This window comes from Dasypus novemcinctus, chromosome 6, assembly GCF_030445035.2.
Source record: "Dasypus novemcinctus isolate mDasNov1 chromosome 6, mDasNov1.1.hap2, whole genome shotgun sequence".
Lineage (NCBI taxonomy): Eukaryota > Metazoa > Chordata > Mammalia > Cingulata > Dasypodidae > Dasypus > Dasypus novemcinctus.
This window is the reverse complement of record NC_080678.1, coordinates 73,297,724-73,308,270: the sequence shown is the minus strand read 5'-3', so window position 1 is coordinate 73,308,270 and position 10,547 is coordinate 73,297,724. Positions and strand designations below refer to the sequence as shown.

The window sequence follows — 10,547 nt, the reverse complement described above, 5'->3', positions numbered from 1 at the left end:
AGAGGAGCTTAGGCAGGCCCTTGGAGCACAATATTTTCCTATGACAGAAATTTGCAAGGGCCACATACTATCTCGAGGGACAGTTGCATTATATGGTTGGCTGTAATTGTATTCCCTGGTTTCCCAGGGCCATTGGTCTCCCATATTAGTACCTCCACATACATAGCATGAGGAGACATTTAGGGCTGCTCATACCACTTCAGCCAGACTTATAAAGAGGTTTCTTGCTGCTTGTGGGATGGAAAAGGGCTTTTCCATTTCTTCATAGAAGGAGTGGAACACAGAATGGGCTTTATTTGTGAGTGGGTATTCCCAATACCCAACCCAGATGTAGGCTCCTGGGTCTATTCCTTTACCATCAATGCGGAGGCCCACTTGGACTCCCTGAGTCTGCCAGGATTCAGGTTTAAGGATGGTGAGGTTTAAGGGGTTACATTGACCATGTGGACAGTTAGCTGGGGCCATACCCTTGGTGAGGATAGCCATTTGTTTAGCTATGTCTGTTTTCCAGGTGACCCAGGTGACACAAGACCAGTAGGGGCAGTAGTATGCACCTATGTATTTGCACCAAATCACTCCCCCCTTGGGCTGCACTTTTTATTTCTGGAGCGCACATATACCTATTGTTATGAGTATATGAGTCAGTGTCCCAGCTGAGCCCTCCACAATCTGTGTTCCATGGTATCCCTGAGTCTATAACTTGACATGCATCAAATAGGAGGGACACTCGTTGGTTCTGGCTAGTGACTGGGATGGAGGAAAGTAGCTCTCCATTTTGATCAAGCACTCTTATTTCCCATTTACGGGAGACTGTTGGGGGTCTAGGGTAATAGCAGGTTATTTGGCCAGATGCGTTACAGACACTATAGGAGTTTCCCTGAAACTGACAGGTGGTAATCTGGCCCTTGCAGGTGTAATAATTATGATATATTAATGTGGTATTGACACGGACCCCTGTACGCACTTTTTGAATACATGGCTCACACTCTGTGGTGTCGGCCTGGGATCAGGGGAGGGTTAGGGCTAGAAGTAGGAAAAATAGCTGAAGGGGCATTGTAAGGAATTAAACCAGATTCCTAATTATTGGCTGTGCGTAGACGAATCAGCTTCCAGGGTGTGATTGGAGCAGAGCTCGGTATTCCCTCCTCAATCTTCAGCCATGCGTGGACCAGTCAGCTTCCAGGGTGTGACTGGAGCAGGGCTTGGTGTTCCCCTTTTTCACAAGATGAGTTTGGTTGAGCTGTGGATATCTGGAATACAGGTCCAGGCTCTCGGGCAATTCACTTGACTCAGCTATGGTGTATCCACGGGGTGATTTCAGCTACTTTAACTGCAGTGGGAATGGATAAAATGACAAGATAGGGTCCTTGCCATCAAGGGGTTAGTGGAGTTGACTTCCAGTCTTTGACCCAAACTGTATCTCCCAACTTGTATGGGTGTACGGAACTGCTTAAGCTAATGGGGGCCCTTTCTTGGACCCAGTGATGTAGGTTATGTAGGGTCTTTCCTAAGCTGATCATCTGCTGAGCTATTAAGTTTTCTCTTTCTCTGAGATCCCCTTCTATATTTCAGATTAAGGGAGGAGGCCTCCCAAAGAGGACTTCATAAGGGATTAGGCTTAGTTTTTGGCTTGGGCTGGCTCTAACTTGTAGGAGAGCACTTGGAAGTACTTGCACCCATGTTAGCCCAGTTTCTTGGCAAATCTTGGCAATATAAGTCTTTATTGTATGGTTCATTCACTCTACCTTTCCTGAGCTCTGAGGATGGTAAGCGGTGTACAGTTTCCATTGGATGCACAGTGCCTTTGCAATCTTTTGAGTGATTTCAGAGACGAAGGCAGGTCCGTTGTCAGAGCCAATCGAGAGCGATAGCCCATAGCGAGGAATGATTTCCCTGAGAAGAACCTTAGCTACATCTTCAGCTTTTTCTGTTCAAGCGGGAAAGGCTTCCACCCAGCCAGAAAACATGCAAACAAGGACTAGGAGATATTTATAGCCTCTGGATCATGGCATTTCAGTAAAATCAACTACTAGATCTTCAAGAGGCATACTGCCAATTCTCTGGACCCCTGGGGCTCCTATTGGCCCCTGGCGAGGGTTATTCTTTGCACATGTCACACACCATTGGCATACAGCATGGTTGATAGTGACTAGTCTTGGGATGTAGAAGAATCTTTCTAACACTTCCTTAAGATGGGTTTTTCCCAAGTGTGTGTTCTCATGGTAGTCTTGAACTACGGTTGCTGCTAATATTTGTGGCACAACTACTCTGTGATCAGGCAATGTCCACCATCCATTTTCTCTTTGTGTCCCACCCTCAGAGAGTATCCATTCTCTCTTGGCTTGAGTATATTGTGGCTCTTGGCGACTCAGAGGCTGCAGGATGAGAGCAGGCATTGTATACTGGAGGTTCTGATAATTAAGAGGTTGAGAAATGAGAGCGGTGGCCAGGTTTTCAGATAGGGATCCTTCCCATGCCACTCTTTTTGCTTCAGCATCTGCCCTCCGATTTCCCTGGGCAATGGGGCTGTGGCTTGTCTGGTGTCCCTTACAGTGCATTATAGCCACCTTGACAGGCTTCCAAACTGCTTCTAGTAGCTCCAGATCTGTGTGCCATATTTAATGCTCTTCCTTCCTGAGTTAATGAGCCCCTTTTGTTTGTATAAGGCTCCATGCGCATGCAGGGTAAGAAAGGCGTATTTGGAGTCTGTGTAGATGTTAACTTTGGCTCCAGCTGCAAGTTGCAGGGCTTGGGTGAGGGCAATGAATTCAGCTTTCTGTGCTGATGTGTTATCTGGGAGGCGTTGCACCTCTACTGTGGTTTCAGATGTTACTATAGCATATCCTGCTCGCCGATTGCTGCCCTGCATAAAGCTACTCCCATCTGTGAAGAGCTCCATGTCAGGATTTGCCAGTGGCTGGTCTTGGAGGTCTGGATGGAAAATATACTTCTTGCAATGATTCCAGGCAGTTATGGGCTGGAACCCCTGGCTCCACGGGTAGCACTGGATTTAGGGTTTTTACAAGTTTCAGCTGGATGGATGAATTTTCACATAATAGGGTTTGATATTTAACCAGGTGACTGTTAGTCAGCCAATGTGTTCCTTTGGCTTCTAAGATTGTGATTACTGCATGTGGAACCTGGACAATTATAGGCTGCCCAAAAGTTAATTTTATAGCTTCTACTGTAAGCATGGCTGCAGCTTCTATGGCTTGCAAACCTGAAGGCCATCCCTGGGCTACAGTGTCCAGTATTTGGATAGATACACTGCAGGTCTTTGCCAGGAACCTAGGTATTGAGTGAGTACTCCTACTGTGATGCTTTGGCGGTTGTGGTGTAGAGGTAGAACGGCTTAGTGAGGTCTGGAAGTCCAAGGCGCAATGCTTCCATTAGAGCTTGTTAGAGAGCAGTGAAAGCGTTTTTCTGTGGGCTTTCCCAGAGCAAGGGATCATGATCTCCCCTCTTTGTGGCTTCATATAAAGGGTGCATGAGGACCCCAAAATTGGGGGTCCAATTGCGGCAGAATCCAGCTGCCCCAAGGAACTCTCGCAGCTTCCGGCAGGTATTGGGCTCAGGGAGACCACAGATCACTTTCTTTCTTTCAAGTCCCAATTCACGGCGCCCCTGTGTTATTTTATAACCTAGATATTTGACCTGAGGTAAGCAGATTTGGACTTTTTTCTTAGACAGCCAATAGCCTTTTGCCGTAGATGCTTAAAAGAGCATGGGTTCCACCAGTGCAGGCTTGATAGGTGGGACTTCCGAGAATGACGTTATCTACATATTGGAGAAGAAAACAGTTATGGCTTTCTGCCTTAAAGGATTTGAAATCAGTGGCCAGGGCTTGTCCAAAAATAGTGGATGCATTTTTAAATCCCTGAGGCAATCATGTCCATGTTAGATGCTGTTTTTCACCTGAGTTTGGATTTTCCCATGTGAAGTCAAAAATCGGCTGGCTCTCGGGTGCTACCTGAATGCAGAAGAAGGCATCCTTAATATCTAGGCATGAAAAGTAGATTACCGATGAGGGTATTAAGCTGAGAAGAGTATAAAGATTAGAAACTGCAGAATGAAGGGTTATTACTGCCGAATTAACTGTTCATAAGTCCTGGACTTATATCCATCAGCCTTTTTAACTGGGAAGAGTGGGGTGTTCCACAGAGACTGGCACGGCCTCAATATGCCCTCATTCAGTAATCTCTGAATATGTAGCTGGACTTTTCTTGCGCTTCACGTGGAACTGGATATTGCCTTATGCTTACTGGACTGGCTGTAGGCTTTATTTTCAATAATAATTGGAGGAATGTCATGTGCCATCCCCACTGGGTTACCCTCTGCCCATACTTCAGGAACATCTTCAAAGGGGAGCTGCATGGCCATGGATTGGCCAGTCTCACTGAGGCAAAACAGTCTCCATTCCTCCTGCAGAGGAAGGGTTAGCGCTATTTTCGGAGGGTCTTGTGGCCCCATTGTCAGTGTGGATTGCCCTGTGGCATCAAAGGTAATTTGAGCCTACTGTTTAGACAGCAGGTCTCGACCCAGGAAGGGGAATGGGCACTCTGAAAGATAAAGGAATTCGTGAGTGACCTCATTTCCACCAATGTTGCAGGTCCTGGCTTGAAGGAAGGGCCACTGGGCACTTTTGCCAGTTGCACCTACGATAGTGGCTTATCTTTTTGATAGAGGCCCAACTGGTTTGGTCATTACAGAATTTTGAGCCCCAGAGTCAACCATCATATGTATGGTGCGGCCCCCAATTTGGACTCTGACCATAGGCTCTGCAGGGCCGAGAGACTAGGAGCCCTATTAATTTCTATCAGAGTCCTCCATTCCTGCCAGCTCAATGATCTGATCTGCAGGGGTTTTTTCTGAACCTTTTCAGACCCAGCATTTGGGTTGTAATGCCCCACTAGCTTTTCTGGCTGTTTTGGCTGCAGAGACTGAGTTAAGGGGCCAGCTGGGACACTCTCGCTTCCAATGTCCATCCTCTTTGCAGTACGCACACTGATTTCACCCTAGACGTGGGCCTTTCCCTCTCCTTGGGGCTGGGGCTTGCCAGGTTACTTTCCTTGATACAGGAATGGATTTTTCCACAATTGCCGTTGCCAGAAGATTTACCTTTTTTTCATTTTTCTATTTTCTTCCTTCCTTGTTTCTACATCACGGTTGACATAGACCTTAGTAGCTACTTCCATGAGCTGAGAGATATCCATTCCAGCAAACCCATCCAATTTCTGCAGCTTTCTTTAGATGTCAGTCTGTGATTGGGCAACAAATGCTGCATTTACCATTGTTTGGCTCTCAGGAGCATCTGGGTTAAAGGGTGTGTATACATGAAACGCTTCGCACAGTCTCTCATAGAATTGAGCAGGGCTCTCATCCAGAGCCTGTAGAATTTGACTGGTCTTTGCCATATTCACTGCCTTGCAGCTCCCCACTTTGAATCCTTCAACTAAGGCCCTATGGAACGTTTCTAGTAGGTTGAGCCCGACAACGCTATTCAGATCCCACAGGGGGTCCTCCTCTGGGAACTGCAAGTGGGTATATTGATCACTGTCCAAAGTTCCCTCAGGTGAGTGCTCTCTAAGCCAGGTTAGAGCTCCCTGTGACACCCATTCTCTCTTCAAAGTTCAATAAAGTCATTATAAGTTGTTTACAATCAGCCCAGGTGGGTCTGTGGGTCTGTGTGATGGACTGGAAAAGGTCTGTCATGGCCTGAGGCTTCTCCAAGAATGGTGGGGTGTGGCTTTTCCAGTTAAAGAGATCCGTTGTTGTAAAGGGCTGATAGATGAATGTCCGGTTTCCCCCCTGAACCTGGTCATCTGCATCGTAAAAGATTGGGGTCCGGGCTTCACGGAGAGGTAGCTGAAAGGCAGCCCTTCTCTCTGCTCCCTCTGCCCCCAGGGCGCCCTGTGGTTTGTGTTGCCCCTCTCAGCGTCTCCTTCCTGACTAACAGGCATCGCTGCAGTGGGGTTGCCAGGAGCAACCGGCTGTAAAAGCAGGTGGTCTGCATTTTCCCTTGTGGAAGGTACCAAAGACTGCTGTGGAGACAGTTAAAGCTGCTGTGGGGATGGCGTAGGGCTCTCAGGTGCAGATGGTGATAAAGACAACTGCAGGGATGGTATAGGTGCCCTCTCTGATGGCGATAAAAGCAACAGTGGGGACGGTTTGGGCGTCGCACTTCTCCGCGTGGATGATGACAACCGGGCACTGCTTAGGGAGACTAGCTCATTTTCATTCCTTAGTACTGCCAGGGCGGGAGTCATCGCATAAGGTGGTGGAAATTCATGTTCATGTGGCCTTTCTAAAATGGGTGGATTGGCATTGAACTTGGGGCACACTTTCTCTGGGCCCTTTGCATGGTGATTGTTTGGTCTAGTCCCTGGGACGGCACTCCTCGGTTTCTGTATTAAGCAAATCCTAGCTTCCTTAGTCACACACTTCCCTAACCAAGGTGGGTTTTGGCTCACAGCATTTTCCCAAGTATCGATGTAGGGGAATTGGTCTGGATGCCCTGGATTTCCAGTTACTGCATCATGGACTTTACGGATGATCTGGGGATCCAAAGTGCCCTCCTGGGGCCAGCCCATGCCAAAAGCTGGCCATTGTAATTCACAAAGCATCCTAAGCTTTCCTGACTGAAACCTTATGCCATATACATCTTCATGGAATGCACGGGGGAAGTTTTTCAGCATACAACCTAACGGGGTTTGACTGTGTGTGTTTCCCATTTCCACCCTGTGCCGACGGTGCACAACAGTCACTCAAGCCTTACGCTTCATCTGTCTCCGGCCACATCCCTCACGGGAGCTTTCAGCACCCCTTAACCTTAGCGGATCGGTATAAGCCCCCGATACAGAAGAGGGTCCCTTTGCAGGGACCCCCCAGACCGACCTTGATTGTATGAGGTCACCACAGAACCGCGGATCAGGATTCTGCACTCGCCCTGTAGAAGTGATTTTCTGTGTCTCACTCAGTTGCCACAAGCACATGCACACAACTACCCCCCTTTCCTTTCCTCGAACCTGGAGAGGAGATGGCTTCCTCCTGTATTCTCAGGAGTACTAGGGCCTCCCCTTTGAGAGTTGATCAGGCTCCCTCCTAATTTTAGAATTAGGCTTTTCCTGCACTATGCCCCCAGGGCTCTTATCAGTCCGATGTGCGGAGCTCCTTGCTTCATTCTCAGGGTCTCTCAAACCTTCTGGTGCCTCTGGCTCATCCGGGAGGGCTCCAGCGAAGACCACAACCTCTTTCTGGACTCAAATGGGTTGTCTAGGGGCACCCAGGGCTGGGTTTCACCCTGGCCCTTCCAGTCTCCTCGGAGATGTCCGGGAGGGGCAAACAACTGTTGCCGCCTCTGACCTTCTCAGCGCAATCCCAGACAAGCCCCCAAAATGTTGTAGAGAAGTGGAGTGTGCACGGTATTGAAGGCCAGCACATGAGAACTCTGAGAAGGAAGTTGGTTTATTTTGACCAGCCGGACTAGGTGAGCCCCAAATAGCATTTCTTGGTCCCTTTTATACAGAGGTTTAAGATTAGGGAGACAAAGGGTGATGGTATGCAAACGGACCTTTGGTTAGTTTCTTCAGTGTTTGATCTGAGTATCAGATAGGTTATTTCCTCCAGGTGAGTTACATATTCCCCACATTCCAAGCCAGCTTGGATTTAGCATATCTTCCACATTCCATCTGGATGCAACCTTGAATAGACCTTCAGTCTTACATCCTTTCTGAACATTCTAAGACTGTAGGGCCTATATTACTTATTTGGACTTTTTGGGGACTAAGTACACTTGGAAACAATTTTGAATTTATGCACAGGCTATATCGTTGGCCATTCAGGGACAATTTTCTTAAGAAAAATATGTAGGTTCAAGTCTTTACTTCAGGAATTTTTCCAGAAACAATATATAAGTCCAAATCGTCATTTATTCTTGGGGATGTTCCCAGGAACCACTGGTAGTTAGTAGTCAAGGTCACACCAGTGGAAGAGAAGGCAGACAATTTCCTTTCCTAAGAAACTGAAGTACCAAGCTCAGCACATCTTTCATTTTCTCTCCAAGCTTTTTTCTAAACTTTCTTTTGTTTGCCACTTTAAGCACTTCCTAATCTTCACCTGAAATATCAGAACATTTATTGAATGATCATGTTTCATTTCTCTCCTTGTTAGAATTTCTTTCATTTGCACTTAGTTTGGCTTACTTTAGTGCTGTCACTATGTGAGAACAAGCTAAAATTTTTGTGAAACAGATCCTCTCCTCCACTCAATCAAATTCTAGCTCAGTGTGGGACTCACACCACTATTGTGGTTGTCCAAACCTGAACATTCTGCAGCTTTCTTCTCCATATCTCATCTGTGTCTTCATATAATACTTAAAATATATTTTTCTCTTACTCATTTAACACTTCTATATTTACTATAGTAATATACAGAGAATTTTCATACATACTGACCCACCTAATTAAACTTTGAAACTTTGATAAACTCTCTAACCAATAAATTTCATGTACTTATATATTAGCATAATTAATTCTTAATCTATAATACAGTGCAATATTGTAATATATAATATTAACCTTAAGAAAGGCATTCTATTTCCCTGGGTCTTGATTTCCTCATTTTGTGCTATATTCCAAAGGAGTTTTGAGTATCTTCTCTTCTTCCACAAGCTAGAAAGGTGGGAGATTGACTGAGTAAAACTCTTTCACTTACTTTCCTTAACCAAAATAAATATTACATTCTTTCTTTTATGTACTGAGCTCCAGGGGAAGATTTCACTTGAACAAGAATTCTGAAATTTAAAAAGAAAGTGAAAATCCCTGCACCGAATAATTATCAATTTGATTTCTGGGTTTTTCAAAGGAAAGAAGAGAAGGAAGGGATAAAGGGGGAAAATCTCATCCTCCCTTGAGTTTAGAAATTAATTACTAAATAACAATAATTATTTTCATAAACAATATACATGGTATCATTAATATGGATAAAGAGAAGTTGCCAGCGAGTAGTTTATTCAGTGTGACTCATCATTATTATTTAGAGGGAAAATACAAAAGAAAATCAGCTATTTTGCACAAGAATAGTCATCCTTCAGTTTATGCTAATCTCTTCTGATTGGCTGGGTGCCCATGATTAAATATTTTGAATATTCTCCTTGAAACTCAGACATGGCTAGCATGAAGGGTCAGCACTTACAGACATCTCATTGTAAGCAGGGAATAAACAGAACATTTCTTGGTCTACATTTTAACATGTCTCATAGTATATGCCTGTACTTGGAAAATAAGCTTAAGTTTCACAACATTTAGACTTTACACATGAGACTGATCTATCCACTGCATAAAAGTCTCTAAGTATAGATTAAAAATATGGAAAAGATGAACATAAAAGTCCTAAGAGTAGACCTCTCTCTTTTAACTCTGTAATCGTAGGCATTACATTGCAAAAACTGAAGGCATATCTATGTACATTCCTTCATCTATTTTTATCTATTAATCTATTTAAATATATATTTAGATATATTTTTTCTCTTAAAATATGTTATAGCTATACTTACCTGACAGAGGAGATACCATGATCATGAAAGTGGCTTTCCCAGGGTGATGCTGATCCATTGCACAGGGGAGCTGCTGACCCCTGTGATTTCCTGACATGGGGGAAACTCGACTGCCTAATTTGTGTTGGTGGGGGATGTGTCTGTGCTTTCCCCTGAAAGAAAAAAATATATATATTTGTATATACATATACATATTATAGCTTGTTAAAGAAAGCATAACTCAATAATCTATAACTGTTAGTTATACGCATGGACAGAGATATTAAGAAAGGTTTACTTCTGTTTGTTTGAGTTTGTTTAAAGTGGGTTTCTATGAATATTTACTCTACAGAGTCAAAAACAGGGATACAAACAGAGAGGATCTTCTAGTGCTGTCTTTCTCAATTGGTATGCACTTGACACAGGAATAGATTTTAAAATAATTAACTGAAAAAAAATTAACTATGGGCAAAAAATAGGTAACTTTAATCTTTCTAAGTTATCAATCCAGTGAACCAGGCCAGTTTTTCCTAGCTAAGCAATGATGGTAATTTTGAGAAGACTATATTGATCCAGACAATATTTTTTCTATGGGGTTTACAATCTGGAGGAAATGTGGCCAGAGTAGGAATAAGAAAATCTGTGGAACATACTACTTGATAATAAAAACTAATAGAGAAGCAGATTTGGCTCAACAGATAGAGCATCCACCTACCACTTGGGAGGTCCAGGGTTCAAACCCAGGGCCTCCTGACCCAAGTGATGAGTTGGCCCATGCAGAGTGCTGATGCACGCAAGGAGTGCTGTGCCACACAGGGGTGTCCCCACACAGGGGAGCCCCACATGCAAGGAGTGCTCCCCGTAAGGAGAGCCACCCAGCATGAAAAAAGTCCAGCCTGCACAGGAATGGCGCCGCCCACATGGAGAGCTGACTCTGCGAGATGACGCAGCAGAGACACAGATTCTGGGTGCCGCTGACAAGAATACAAGTGGACACAGAAGAACACATAGTGAA

At 44.8% G+C, this 10,547-nt stretch overlaps 1 non-coding gene across 1 annotated transcript; it reads left to right on the top strand.

Moving 5' to 3' along the window:
* Positions 1 to 9,545: 9,545 nt before the first annotated feature.
* Positions 9,546 to 9,708, top strand: LOC111767089 (U1 spliceosomal RNA). Its single transcript, XR_002798987.1, has one exon. It is a non-coding gene; the product is annotated as a U1 spliceosomal RNA (small nuclear RNA).
* Positions 9,709 to 10,547: the final 839 nt, after the last annotated feature.